Below are 13,710 nucleotides of genomic sequence, written 5' to 3'. Positions count from 1 at the left end.
ATATGCAATTATTTTACAAGATAATGTAATACAATATATATTATATAATATTATTGAATATTATATGAAATACATTGTTATCATATTATGTTAATTATTATATAATATAATAATAATTATTTTATAACATATTATATTAATTAATAGAATTAAACTTATTTATAATAAATTATGAGAATTATACTACAATGTATCTTGTTTTATTATATTAATGAATTAATGTCTTGTTACATAATATGTTAAATAATTTAATAAATAAATTAGATGTGTTAATTAGACTTAATTGGTAAATAAATATTATATTCTAATAAAGTATTTGTCATCAACTATCCTACTTAAATTATTCTAGTAAATGTTTCAAACTGACTCATTATGCCAATATATCCCTCTTTAACTTCGATTCCACCGAGGTCTGACGGTCTCTGTATTTATCCTATTCAATTTATTCCAATAGAGTAAAATTTCTAGTAAATGTTTCAAACTGACTCATTATGCCAATATATCCTTCTTTATCCTATTCAAATTATTCCAATAGAGTAAAATTACCTTATTGGGATAGTTGTCCCACTTAGCCTCGCAATGAATAAACCCCTCAATGCTTAAAGTGGAAAAACCCCCTTACCAAGTGCTTATTAAATCTTGCTAGCGGTTTCTAGAATTTTTTTAAGCAATCTCTTTTCTTTTATATCTGTCATAGTTTGATTTGTGAGCACATGGACCTTTTTAAGTTTTATTCTTGGGTAAATTTCACAAAACCCCCTGAACTCTGTGGAATTTTGAAAAAAAGTCATATGGGACTATTTCACACCAAAACCCTCTTAAATTTTAAATATCTTATGAAAACAAAGTTTGCTCACTACAGATGTGTAAATGTGTTAGAGATTTTATGAAGATTAATCTACGAAATTAAATGCTAAACGAAATATGACGCCAATGAAAATCCCACAAGAAAGCAAACACCAATATTTAACGTGGTTCGGCAAATCATGCCTACGTCCATGGGACAATTCACAGACAAATATTTCACTATGAATCAAGAATACAATCCCTCTAAGTTACACCTGAACTTGAGGATTAAATCACAAGAGAAAGATACAATGTTACCTTGTTGATGCTCAATATCAAACAGAATAATCCAGAAGAGGATGGTTGCGAGGTGATGAAGGATGATGGAGGGTCCGCTCTCTTCTTTGACTTTATTCCTGGTTCTTGAATGAGGGCTTGATGTCCACGCTGCACAGACAAGAAGAAGAGGGCGGGGACCGCTTCCCTCGTGGTTCCTCCGACGGTCAAGTTAGTGAAACTCGAGTGGGGAAGGGGAAGGTTAAGAACCATGTGGTTCTTAAGGTGGCAATGTCTCTGCCCAGAGGATCTACATGAGCTCCTCTGTCTAGACGAAGAACTGTATATTCTTGTTTTTGTGCCATGTATGCTTTAGGGGATTTTTAGATTGCGAACCTTGGCGCTATGGCGAATAGCATTTTTTATATAAAGAGGATGTCCATGGAAGATTGGTCACTTCGACTATGCAAATAGCGGTAACAAAATGTGAGCTGAAAGGTGAGTCATCCTTTGCTCTACATGTGTTGACTGACGACTGGATGGGAAGTCACTTCGTCATGGGAGAGGGTGTCTTCGTATTTTATGAGAAGTGATTGATAGCGTGACAGAAGGCACGTGAGCATACTGAATCATCCATCGCTTTACAGATATCGGCTGGCGACTGGAGAGGAAGTCACTTCGGCATAAGAGAGGGTGTCTTCGTATTTTTCAGGAAGTGATTGAGCTGACAAGTCATGGAGACCTATCAGGCCAAAATCTAGATAATGCTTGTTCGAGGTGGATTAAGATATCGACATATGCTCTGGGATAAAGGCTTGAGGCTGGGGTCGAGTTCTCAACTTAATTGGTAGCGGGGAATGTCCCTCCAGTCGTTTCTGAGAAATGCCCAGTGGGTGGTCGAGTGCCCTAAGTAGGGTCATCCTCGATGATAGGGTCGACCGACACCGCCTTTCACATCAACCCACGAGTTTCGGCCTATCCGACTGGTTAGAATGTCGTCTCATCTCAGCTAATAACCGTCTCTCGAGTCGATATAGAGATGTTGACTCGCCTGGGAGGTCAGGATCTCTCGTGCCAACCAATATCGCCTCTGGTGTCGACACTAGCGAGTTGGCTTGATGAGTCGGTGGGGCCAAGACCTCTGTGATTGTGCCTTGGGTTTATCCCTGATAAGGTACTAAGGTCTTGTAATTAGCCATGATGGTTGAGTTGCACTGGAGGATTTGATCATATGTTGTGCCTTGGGCTTACCTTGATAAAGAGCCAAGGACTTGTAATTCGACTGAGGAGTCGAATGCCTAGAACTCTTGAGAGTTGACTAGGGCTTTCCTTCCCCTAAGACCGAGAGACGATTGTGGTTGTCGGCCAAAGGGTTGAGTTTGTTTTGCTAGGACTCTTATCATATCATATTGCAAATATCTGTATTTTGGGTGAGTGAACACCATAACATACCTCTAGGGCACCAAAACCCTAAAGCCCGTCTCACCAAAAATCTCCAACACCCACGGAGAAACCAACACTGTACCTTGGCGTCGTCGTTCTGAAGACAACGGCTTTTGAATCACTGTAATCGGACAACCAGACTATTCGGAATCTGAACTTTTCTCTCTCGGGTTACTATTCATGGTTTACTGTAGCACTAAAAAATTACAGGTTTTTCATGAATAGAATTCCTTTATAAAGGAATTTTATTGTCAGATCCTCCAAACATATTCCTATTACAACTAGATCCTCCAAATTCTCTTGTAGATAGAATTTTAATTTATGTGGAGCTCATGTGGGTCTTATTTTAGGCTAGACCCACAACAAAATGGTGAGGTTCAAAGATCAAACTACATTGTACCTTTGATTGACGATATCTTTCAATTCTCTCCATAGAGTCATTGTTTGAGTACGTTTTCAGAGAATTCAGAGAGTGCTCTACGCATTGAACCACTTCACCAATCCAAAAGAGATTAGGGGTCATACGAATTCGTCTTCAGACTTAATCTGTACGTCAAAGAAATTTAGTTTCTTTTATTTCACATATTAGCTCTTTATTTCTAGGAGGCTAGTTTAGTAATTTTGCAATTATTTTATATCATACATAAATGGTCGGATTTTATATGAAGAGTTATCTTGGTTATTTTATTGCAGAAGGTGTTCAATTCTATTGTCCTGTAGTGTGCCCTTGCGCTTCCAATGTAATTTATATAATATTTTTAATATTAATATAGATTTTGTTGTTGTACATGTGCTTTGGGTATTTTATATATAAATGTCATATTACGCCCTAGAAATGGGTTTGTTAGATCATGCACTGTGGGCAATCACTTGCGTAAAGATATGATCTACTAGTGACTTTTTAAACTTGTACTTGACCTATAATTATTAGTGAAGGATAACTATGTATAATAGGTTATCATGAGTAACACTAATATGAGGGGTGTGGTGATGGGTCTTAACAACGAGGATTGGAGACTCCTGAAGTGTACGCCATGAGCACACATGTCTATGTGTATAGTGTTAAAAAACATATCTGAATTCTTTAAGATAGGTCACCTAAGATAAAACAAATTCAGTATGTTACATGATCGCTTATACTGGATGGCGTTGTTATTTTCAATTTAATAATTTGGTATATTTTAATGTGATGGTTAAACTTGCTTTCTAACTGAAAGAATCAAAGTGCTACAAAACCTAAAATATACCTAGATCTCATCTTGGAAAATGATGGACATCTAAGTGCAATAAAACATGAAATACTAGGTAACTAGATTTCATTTAGGAAAATGATAGATAACTATAGATCAAAGATCCAATATGCTATTATGATATTGATTGTTTTTTAAAACATGTCTATTTTATATATTGATATTTAAAAATAATTTTTAGAGAAAATATAAATCAAAATTTTAGACATCTTATCTCTCTTGTTTTGCATCTTCTCGGTGATGGTGGATTGAGTTGGAGGTTTTTCTCTAAGGAATTTTTCAAGAAAAGATCTTGGGATTTGGATGAAAGTTCTGAAATAGTGATTGAAGTAATTTTGAACTTCTCTTTTACCTAATTTGATTAGTGATTATGATATTAATGTCCGCCTTTGTTGTAAAGTAATTTTGAACTTCTCTTTTACCTAATTTGATTAGTGATTATGATATTAATGTCCGCCTTTGTTGTATCTTGTTTTCCTACATTCTGTTCACCTAATTTGATTAGTGATTATGATATTAATGTCCGCCTTTGTTGTATCTTGTTTTCCTACATTCTGTTCATAGGGTTTTCTAAGGTTTCAGTGTCATCTCTTGTATGAAAATGAGTAATCTTCACTTACTCCTAGGTATCAAAGATAAACGATAGGAAAATTCGGGGTGTCAAAGTGAATTAATATATGACTTAAAATATCAAAAATTACAAGATGAAGTTTTTTTTTTCTGTTAGGGCCGGGTATCTTATTTATTTGATTGCACTTGATTTCATGTGAGACGCCAGGACCAATGGAGTTAGTATTCGGTTAATTAAAATTTTCGATGATTATGTCAAACAAGGCCTTCTTCTTTCGGTGGGGGTTGTGAAATTTACCTACCTAAGTTTGTCTATGATTTTTTTCATGCTGGCAAGAAAGTTTTGAACTTTTTATTATCAATTTCTACTTTCTTCAATATGTCCCACATTAAGTATAGAACCCTAATATTAATTGTGATGCATGCTTAAGGTTTGACTTCATGCTGTGAACCCTCATAGTGATGCATTGCATAATATTTGATTGAATGCCAAAAAAAAGATACTAAATATAGGCAAAAATTCTAAAAAAATTAAACACTTTATGTACGACCTACATAATCTTAGCACTAATAGGTGTGAAAGAAACACCGGGTTGGTTAGAGAGAGCCGGCCAGGGGCCATGCACCACCAGTTATAATTAGGGTACATTACACTAAACCCCCCATGAACTTTTAACCTTCTGCACTAAACCCCAACAAACTTTCAAAATCACACTAAACCCCAACAAACTTTTTGGACTTGTTAAAAACCCCCACGAACTTTCAGACTTTTGCATATAAACCCCAAGTGGTTTTAGTTTACTTTTTGTGTGGACTAAAATACCACCCCCTGCCCACCCCCCACCTTAAAAAAGGCCCTCTCACTTAAAATCTTATAATCCCTTCACCTTTTTTCTCCAACTGTAAAAAAAATTACCGAGTAAAAAGCATTGAGGGAATCGGTCGGGTCTACGGCTTTGTCGAAATTGGGGCTTTGCCGGAGTTGAGTCAGTTTCCATTAAAGGACTTTGAAACCAACGGGTCTGGGGCCGTTCTTAAGTGGAGAGTTGGAGGGGAAAACGAGAGATTTATGATTAGGACGGAATATATAGAAAAAGAACATAAATAAAATTTTAGTAAGTTAACAGAGTCATATGCATTGCACGTGCCAAGTCAGACTTAACGGTGTTAGTATCGGGGTTTTCTGCAAAAGTCTGTTGGGTTTAGTGTGATTTTGAAAGTTTATTGGGCTTTAGTGCAAACGGCTAAAAGTTTATGGGGGTTTAGTGTTATTTACCCTTATAATTAGCCACCTTCACATTTATATTGAAAGAACAGATTTCTCTCTCTCTCTCTTTTGCTTGAGAAGAGATTTGGTTGCATGTATTTATAGAAAACGTGTGTACACTAGCTTCTAGAAAGATTACAAATGGACTGCACACGTGTTTTACATTATGATGACTTTTGAATTTCAAATACTTGATGAATTATCTTGCACAAACTTTCCATCTTCAGAGGATACTGACATTACATCATGGTTAAAATTGTTTGCACTCTCACAACCTTTCCATCTTTAGAGGATTCTGAATTTATATCTTGACTAATTAACACATATTTTGGGTTAGAGATATATACACTGTGCAATTTTCCAATGATATCAAAATAAATATATGGTAATTCATTTAGAAAATCTTATAAATATTTGCCTCCTTTTCCACTATATATAGCCCCTACTATGGGTTCTCTTGTCAATATCTTATTCAAGGAATTAGAAAATATAAAAAGAAAACTTGAAAGCCCAAGATGAAGTTTTTTGCCTTCTTTGTCATTTTCGCGTTGATCTTCGTCCAGTACAACCAAGGTATGCATCAATTGTTGGGCTTTCTTATCAGCTACCCGGCGCTATCCCATTTTATTGTAGGCTTTTTCTTAGTCATTTATTCACTATAAGTTTCCAATTTAATAATATTTCATGAAAAAATATGCAGGTTAGTTAAAAAAACAGGTTATGGAAGATATATGCATGCTCTTCTTTAATTTTAACAAGTGCAAAAGCATTTTCATTGATCTTTTTAAGTGTGAGGTCATGTCAATTATTAAATCTTCACATGTATAGATATTTTTAAAATTCTAAAATTATGGCTCACGGCGATCGAAAGGAGGACTTTTCTTAACATACAGCACAGACAGATACGAGAAAATATAGTGTTTCTCTACAACGCAACCTCGACGCGACATGTCGAAGTCAGATAGATAACTTATTTTTGAACACCAGATAATCTTATGCAGTAAGCTGGTCATGTGTAATTAATTAACGTGGGTTTCATTTACTTGTTTTATGTCACCAGTAGGGGTTGAAGCTTGGGACGCTATATGCGAAGCTGATCATCCTATGGCAAACTGCACCGTGAAGAAGTGCATCGTATTTTGCGTCAACACGGACGGGCCAACTGTTTCACTTGAGGGCATGTGCCCTAATGCTACCACCTGCAGGTGCACCCGGTGGTGTAACCCGTAAAAATGTAATAATATTCACTTTGTATGGAGCAAATGCTCTCCAATAATTTGGTTTGACCAACAAAAAAGTGGGAGATATACAAAGTTAGTGAAGTAAAATTAATCTCTCTTTTTCTCTCTCTCTCTTGCGACAGACTTTTCAACGTACTAGTTGGATTGCACGTGCAATGCACGTGGTAAAATTTTTAATATTATTTTAAATTCTAATTATATTTATAAGGAAAGATTTGGTATAAATTTATTGAATGTACACAATATTGCCAGTATATGAACAGAAGCTAAAAATTCAAACTATTTGAACAATAAATTTATATTTAGGCATCAATTATGCGATAGTATAGAGTGATTGTATCTACAAGGTGATTGATCAATCAAATACTATAACAAGAATATACGTAAAAGTAATGTTTGATGATGTGGATGTAAATCCAAGCTTATGATGTTATAGGCTTTCTATGTCTTTGCACTAATTTCTTTCAAAAGCCATCGATTTTCCTTTCATCTCGAAGCTTTTGACAGCACTTTGTGTTTCCTATGTATTTTTCAGAGGTCTTTTCCCTTTGCTTGGCTATCCATTGATCATTAACTATGCAGTCTATCGGTTTGCTTGGCTCGGTTGCCTTCTCTTCAGCGTGTTGTTCTTCTTTGTCAATAGCTTCTGTGTTTGGTTCACTAATCTCCACAACTCCATTAGAGACGGCTGATATCTCATTGAAAAGAGATTGCATGATTTTGTCGATGACCTAGTCGATAAACGTAATGAACAAGCAACAATCATTCCCCAAATACAAGGCTACATGAACCCTATATCTTTTGCTGGATGGATTCATGTTGAGCAAGTAGCAGATGCTGTGATGAGGCTTAGGCAAATAAATAACCCACTTGCTGGATGGATTCATGTTGAGCAAGTAGCAGATGCTGTGATGAGGCTTAGGCAAATAAATAACCCACTTCTTCAGCATCAGAATGTATGTACATCAATGTTAATATGTTTGAAAATTGTTATGCTGAAAATTGGTTCATACCCAAAACGCAAGCTCAATAAAGAGTTAGTTGACTGGCTTCCTTCATGATTCAAGCTATGCCGACTTGTTATGTCGCCTAATATCTCATTGGATCATCACTGTCATGTGCCTATAGCGAAAAACTCATGACTATAAGCAAGATAAAAATCAAGCACTCAAGTTTTATGGTTAATCACATATTCTTTTTCTTAACGTGTAGTGATAGGCACTTATCGTCTCTATATTGTTCTATTGGCATATAAATGGCACATTCCTAGATGGAATAATTTCTCCATCATTTGGATGTATGTTACACCTATTCGAATAAGAGAATAGGATAACTTCAATGCAATAAAATGTCGGACAACACTTTGGAGATCGAACTCCTTTAGCATCAAAAGTTCAAAGTACCTCCCAAAAATTTTAGGAGCAATAAGTGGCTAATCCCTTTAGATTGAGGAATTATAGTGGTCATGAAGTTAGCCCTTGGAAATTGAGTGCAAATGGTTGCTTGCTTTAGAGGTGATCGCTATGGTGTCTTCCACCAGTCCAATTTCAGCCTGTAAATGAGAAAATGAGAGGAAAATCTCAATTGAGAATAATGTAAGAACCTCTTTCTGTCAGGTGAAATAGAAAAACAAAATAAATATCGTTGTAATTTAAATACTAACAGACCTGAGTCAATAGAGAGTAGGAGGCCCCAAATTAAAGCCTTCTGATCCTTGACTGTTTTTATAGCAAATGACAGCACATTTTTAGGTACAATGATGGATACTATAAAGAAAATTTGACTGAAGGTGCGGAAAAAAAATTACTTACCTGTTAAGGTTCTGAAAGGAGACACTACTTAGGTTCAAGTGAGCCATGACTCAGCTCACCCTCCCCATGGGTAAAGCTACAGTGACACCTCTCGCACAAGTGACAGAAAATAATGAAAGCGAATTAGCAAAAAACCTCCATCTTCGTGCTAAGATCGTATCAGTTTGAGGCTGCAGAAAAGAATTCTCAGATTGTTGCAAATAGAGAATTCCCTGTCTAAAATAAAAATTACTGGGAGCAGTACTTACCTCTCTCTGTTTTTGGGATAACTTGCAAACATATGTACATGTAACTTAATTAACTCCTTGTTCGTGAGGACGTAGTCGATACCGAGAGGAGTGTCGTCGGTGGCCTAGTGAGAGGTAATAATTCCGAGCACTTGAGGGAGGTGATACGTAAGGACCAACACTTGAGGTTGTAGCTTGTGTATGTACATTGTGAGGATTTGTGAGAGTTGTCGGTTGACTTGATAACTGAGTGTGTAGAGTTTTCGATTAGCTAGAAAACCGAGTGTGTAGAGAAGTTCCGGCTTCCAAACTGGGTTGTGTAGTGGATTCTCCTCGAGAGTGGGGTGCGGTGACGTAGGACGGAAGGTCCGAACCTTGTGAACATATAGCGTGTTTGGTTTGCATTGGCGCACTTATAATTGTTCATCTTATAGCCTATTGTATCTTGTTTATATTGTCCACTAGTTTGTTTACCCTTGTGATAGTTTAAATATATCCTTGCGTATACCATATAGTATATCTCATTGCTAGGATATATCACCTTAGTTATATTGCTTATTTTTGCTCATATCACATTGTATATCTATCTTGCAAGAATAATTTGTTAATAAGATTTAATTGTCATTTAAATTGGATTAGATTAGTGTTTGTGGGAAAATTTGCAGTAAAAGAAATAAAAGAAAAATTGATTTGTATTTCTTTAATCTCAGTTACAATTGGATTTCCTGATTACAAAAGAGAAGAGAATGATCTGGATTCTCCCCTTTGTTTAATTCTGGGTTCTTCACGGTAGCGATGAGATGCCTCCCTCGATTGTTTGCGTCGAGTTTGCTTCTCGTTGACGATCCGATGTCTTGTTTCACTGGAATGTGGTCTTCTCCTTACGATTTGACGTTGTGGAGAACTTGTGTGGAAAGTTTTAGAACTCTGAATGAGTTTGTTTGATCTTAACCGTAATTGGTTAGACAAGCCAAAGATCTCTTCTCTTCTGTTAAGGAGAAGGATCCAAAAGCCAGCCCGAGATCTCTTCTTTGCTGCCCAAAAAGAAGGATCTAAAAGACCGACCCCGAACTGAATTGATTTTCAGTTATTTATAGGGGATTAAGGGGTATAACCACCTCCTTAATTCGCTCCTAAGTGGGGCTAATGGGATGTAACCGCCCCTTAAATCACTCCTGAGTGGAGTTATGATCCCTCAGATCGTGGGAAACGGTTTTGAAACTGTTCAGCTCGTGTTTGAACGAGTCAAACGCAAAATCCGCGTTCTGGCGTGAATTCTGCATTCAAACGCAGTGTCTGGAAGCTCGGACGCAGCGATTGGAAGCTCGGACGCAGCGTCTTGTTGGAAGCTGCGTTTGGCGGCTTGAAAGCTGTGTTTGGCAGCAGATGGCAGCTGCGTTTGGCAGCGCTTGGAGCTGTGTTGAGCAGCAGATGGCAGCTGCGTTAGGCAGCGCTTGGAGCTGCGTTGAGCTGCGTTCGTGGCTATGAACGCGATGCGTCTTGATGCTTGCGTTTGGTAGTTGGGAAGCTGCGTTTGGCAGCAGATGGCAGCTGCGTTTGAGCTGCGTTTGCAGCTTTTGGAGCTATGTTTGCGCTGCGTTCGTGGCTATGAACACGGTGCGTCTTGATGCTGGTGTGCGGGGAGGACTTCCACGTCTTGATTTGAAGAGACCGTCGATTTGTAGTCTCTTTCTGTCGAAGCGTTGCAAAGATCGTCATTTTGTAATCTTTGCTTTAGCTCTCTGATATGTGAGAGTCGTCAGATTGTAACTCCCGATGTTGATTATGAAGGCTGTTTGATTAGAGCTTCCATCAGTTGTCGTGAAGGTCGTCAGATTGTAACCTTTAGCGATCTACGTGAAAGTCTTCAAATTGTAACCTTCTGAAAGTCGTGCTGATGGACCTGCAAACGTGCATAGGATTTTTGGCAAACCCTCAGCCATCAACGGATTTGATAAGCCTTTACCGACTACCGTTTGAGTCGGGCTAGCATGTGGATTGTCTAAGTCCGTTCCACATGTAACGTTGTGCTAAGAGAATGAACCCTCTTAGACTTGATGCTATAATTTTGAATACATAGACTTTGTCATTTTCACGGGAAAAGACTAACCGGCAACGCGTGTTAGGCGTAGGCTTATCTCTAATTAGGGATCGAGATAAAGTCCCCCATGCGTAAAAGGCATGGATTTTGGTGCTACGATGTTGAATACGTAGACTTTGTCGTTATTTCTTCCTGTGTTACTTGAAACACTGAAAGAAAGTTGGAAGCGCCAGAGGTGTAATATTAACTTGGCATGAATTTTCACTTAGAGTGAAATTCAGAAATTTTCTTTATTATCACTAGGATAATTCCAGAAATATTATCACTCGGATAATTTCAGAAAATCTCTAATCCACTGGGGATTTTATAATAAAAACTTGCTATTCTTGTTGAAAAAGGATTAACAAGTTCATTGGGGGGTTTGACTGTTAGAGGTGTGATGTTAGCCTAACAGTATTTTTATGGCCCTATCGCTCCGTTGATGAGAGTCGATAAGTGGAAAGTGTTGCGATCGGAGCAACTTTGAGGACCTATCGCTCTATTGACGAGAGTCGATAAGTTGATTTTGTCAGAGGTGTTTGATATTAACGTGACAAGATTGTGTTGCGATTGGAGCAACTTTGTGGACTTATCATCCTATTGATGAGGATTGATAAGTGGGTTTTTGTCAGAGGTGTGATGTTAACGTGACAGGAAGGTGTTGTGATTGGAGCAACTTTGAGAACTTATCATCCTATTGAAGAGGATTGATAAGTTGATTGTTGTCAGAGGTATATTGTTAACGTGACAAATTAGGAGTAATGCGAGTTGAATGCATACTCTGTGGGGATGATGATCGTCAGAAGTGTAATGTTAACTCGACGATGTGAAAGATTCGTTACTATTAATCCAATGGATTTCAAGTAACCAACCCCCAGTCTTGATTAAGACTTAACAGGGGAATAAAAAGAGGTAGACAAGGCACATCACCTAGTGGGCCATTATCTGATGAGTTTGACTATCAGAGGTAACTGTTAACGTGATAGTTTTGTGGACCTGCCATCCTACTTGAAGAGGATTGGTGGGGGAATTTGGAGAAACTAGACTATCAGAGGTAACTGTTAACGTGATAGTTTTGGTGGACCCGCCATCCTATTGATGAGGATTGGTGGGGAAATTTGGAGGGAATAGACTATCAGAGGTAATCATTAACGTGATAGTTTTTTGTAGACCCGCCATCCTACTTGAAGAGGATTGGTGGGGGAATTTGGAGGAAAATGACTATCAGAGGTGACAGTTAACATGATAGTTTTGATGAACCCGCCATCCTACTTGAAGAGGATTGGTGGGGGGATTTGGAGAAAATGGACTATCAGAGGTAACTGTTAACGTGATAGTTTTGGTGGACCCACCATCCTACTTGAAGAGGATTGGTGGGGGAATTTGGAGGAAGGTAGACTATCAGAGGTGATTGTTAACGTGATAGTTTTGGTGGATTTCATGGTTGACAGAGGTGTTCTATTGAACATGACTTTATTATTCATAATCCAATGAACTACAAATAAACCAACCCCCAGCTGAACAAGTGCAGGGGGGAAAAAGGGTAGACATGGCACATCGCCTAGTGGGCCATTTTCTAACGAGGTTGACTATCAGAGGTAATTGTTAACGTGATAGTCGTTGGGCTTGTCATCCTACTGAAGAGAATTGGCTTCAGTGGTTGTAGTATCTTCCCCTTCTGACTGAGAAGATTGGGCTTGGTCCGATTGCTCAGGAGAAGATTGGGCTTGGTCCGATTGCTCAGGTTGATCATGCCTACTTTGTTCTTCGGCTTTGATCCTGGCAATAATCTTTTGAGCTTGTTCGCCTTGAGAGATTAGTTGTCTCCAGGAACGGCATTCTGCAACTCCGATTCGGGCTAGGAGGTTGGTCTGCAAGTTGTGCCGACAGGTCTCTACTAAGGTAGACTGTGTCATACCTGACGAACACCGGAGAGCCATGGTTCGAAACCTCTTGACGAAGGCTTTGACAGACTCCCTCTTCTTCTGCTTAGTGGCGAGAAGAGTATGGATGGAGACTTCAGTATCCTCTTCAAAGAATCTTGACAGGAAGAGTCTCTCTAGATCTGCCCACTTTTGGATACATCCGGCACAGGCAGTTTCCTGAACCATTCAAAGGCAACTCCTTTGAGGGTGCCAATGAACAATCGAGCAAGTATGGCGTCGTTTGATATCGCATTCCCAGTCTGTGACTTGAAGTGATAGATATGTTGGTTCGGTGATCCTGTGCCGTCAAAAGTTTGTAGCGTCGGGACTTCAAATTTCAGAGGATAAGGGGCTGCATCCCATTCGGCCGGATAGGGTCTGACAACTCCCTCGTCTTGGAGCTCGCTTCTGTTGGCCATGGCATTGAGACGGGCTTCCAATTCTTCCATTTTGATCGATTGAGGATTCTGCTCATTCTCGGTCTCTCTTCCTTCATCAGAGGAAGATTCCAGGCTGTGGGCTTCTTGGTCAGAACCCTTTGCTTGTGTGAGGTCGGGACGAAGACGTTCTTTCCCTTCGGGAAGATTCTTGCCTGAGTGGCGAATCTGTCTTCTGAGATTTGGCCTTGTCTGCGACGAGTTGAGTCAACAGGGCCAGGAGTTCATTGATGGCCTCTTGCTGAGATTTGAGCATGGCCTCCTGCTCATCAAGTCTCTTCGCGAGATCTTCATGGTTTCCCGTCATATAAGCGTAGCTCTCATGTTCAACAAAGGAGCTTGATGACTGGGACTCTGCAATGGCTGAGTGTTCATCATTGGAATTGGTTCCCCTGGC

The sequence above is a fragment of the Asparagus officinalis genome, chromosome 7, assembly GCF_001876935.1.
Source record: "Asparagus officinalis chromosome 7, Aspof.V1, whole genome shotgun sequence".
Lineage (NCBI taxonomy): Eukaryota > Viridiplantae > Streptophyta > Magnoliopsida > Asparagales > Asparagaceae > Asparagus > Asparagus officinalis.
The sequence above is the reverse complement of the archived record's forward strand: the minus strand, read 5'-3'. Positions refer to the sequence as shown.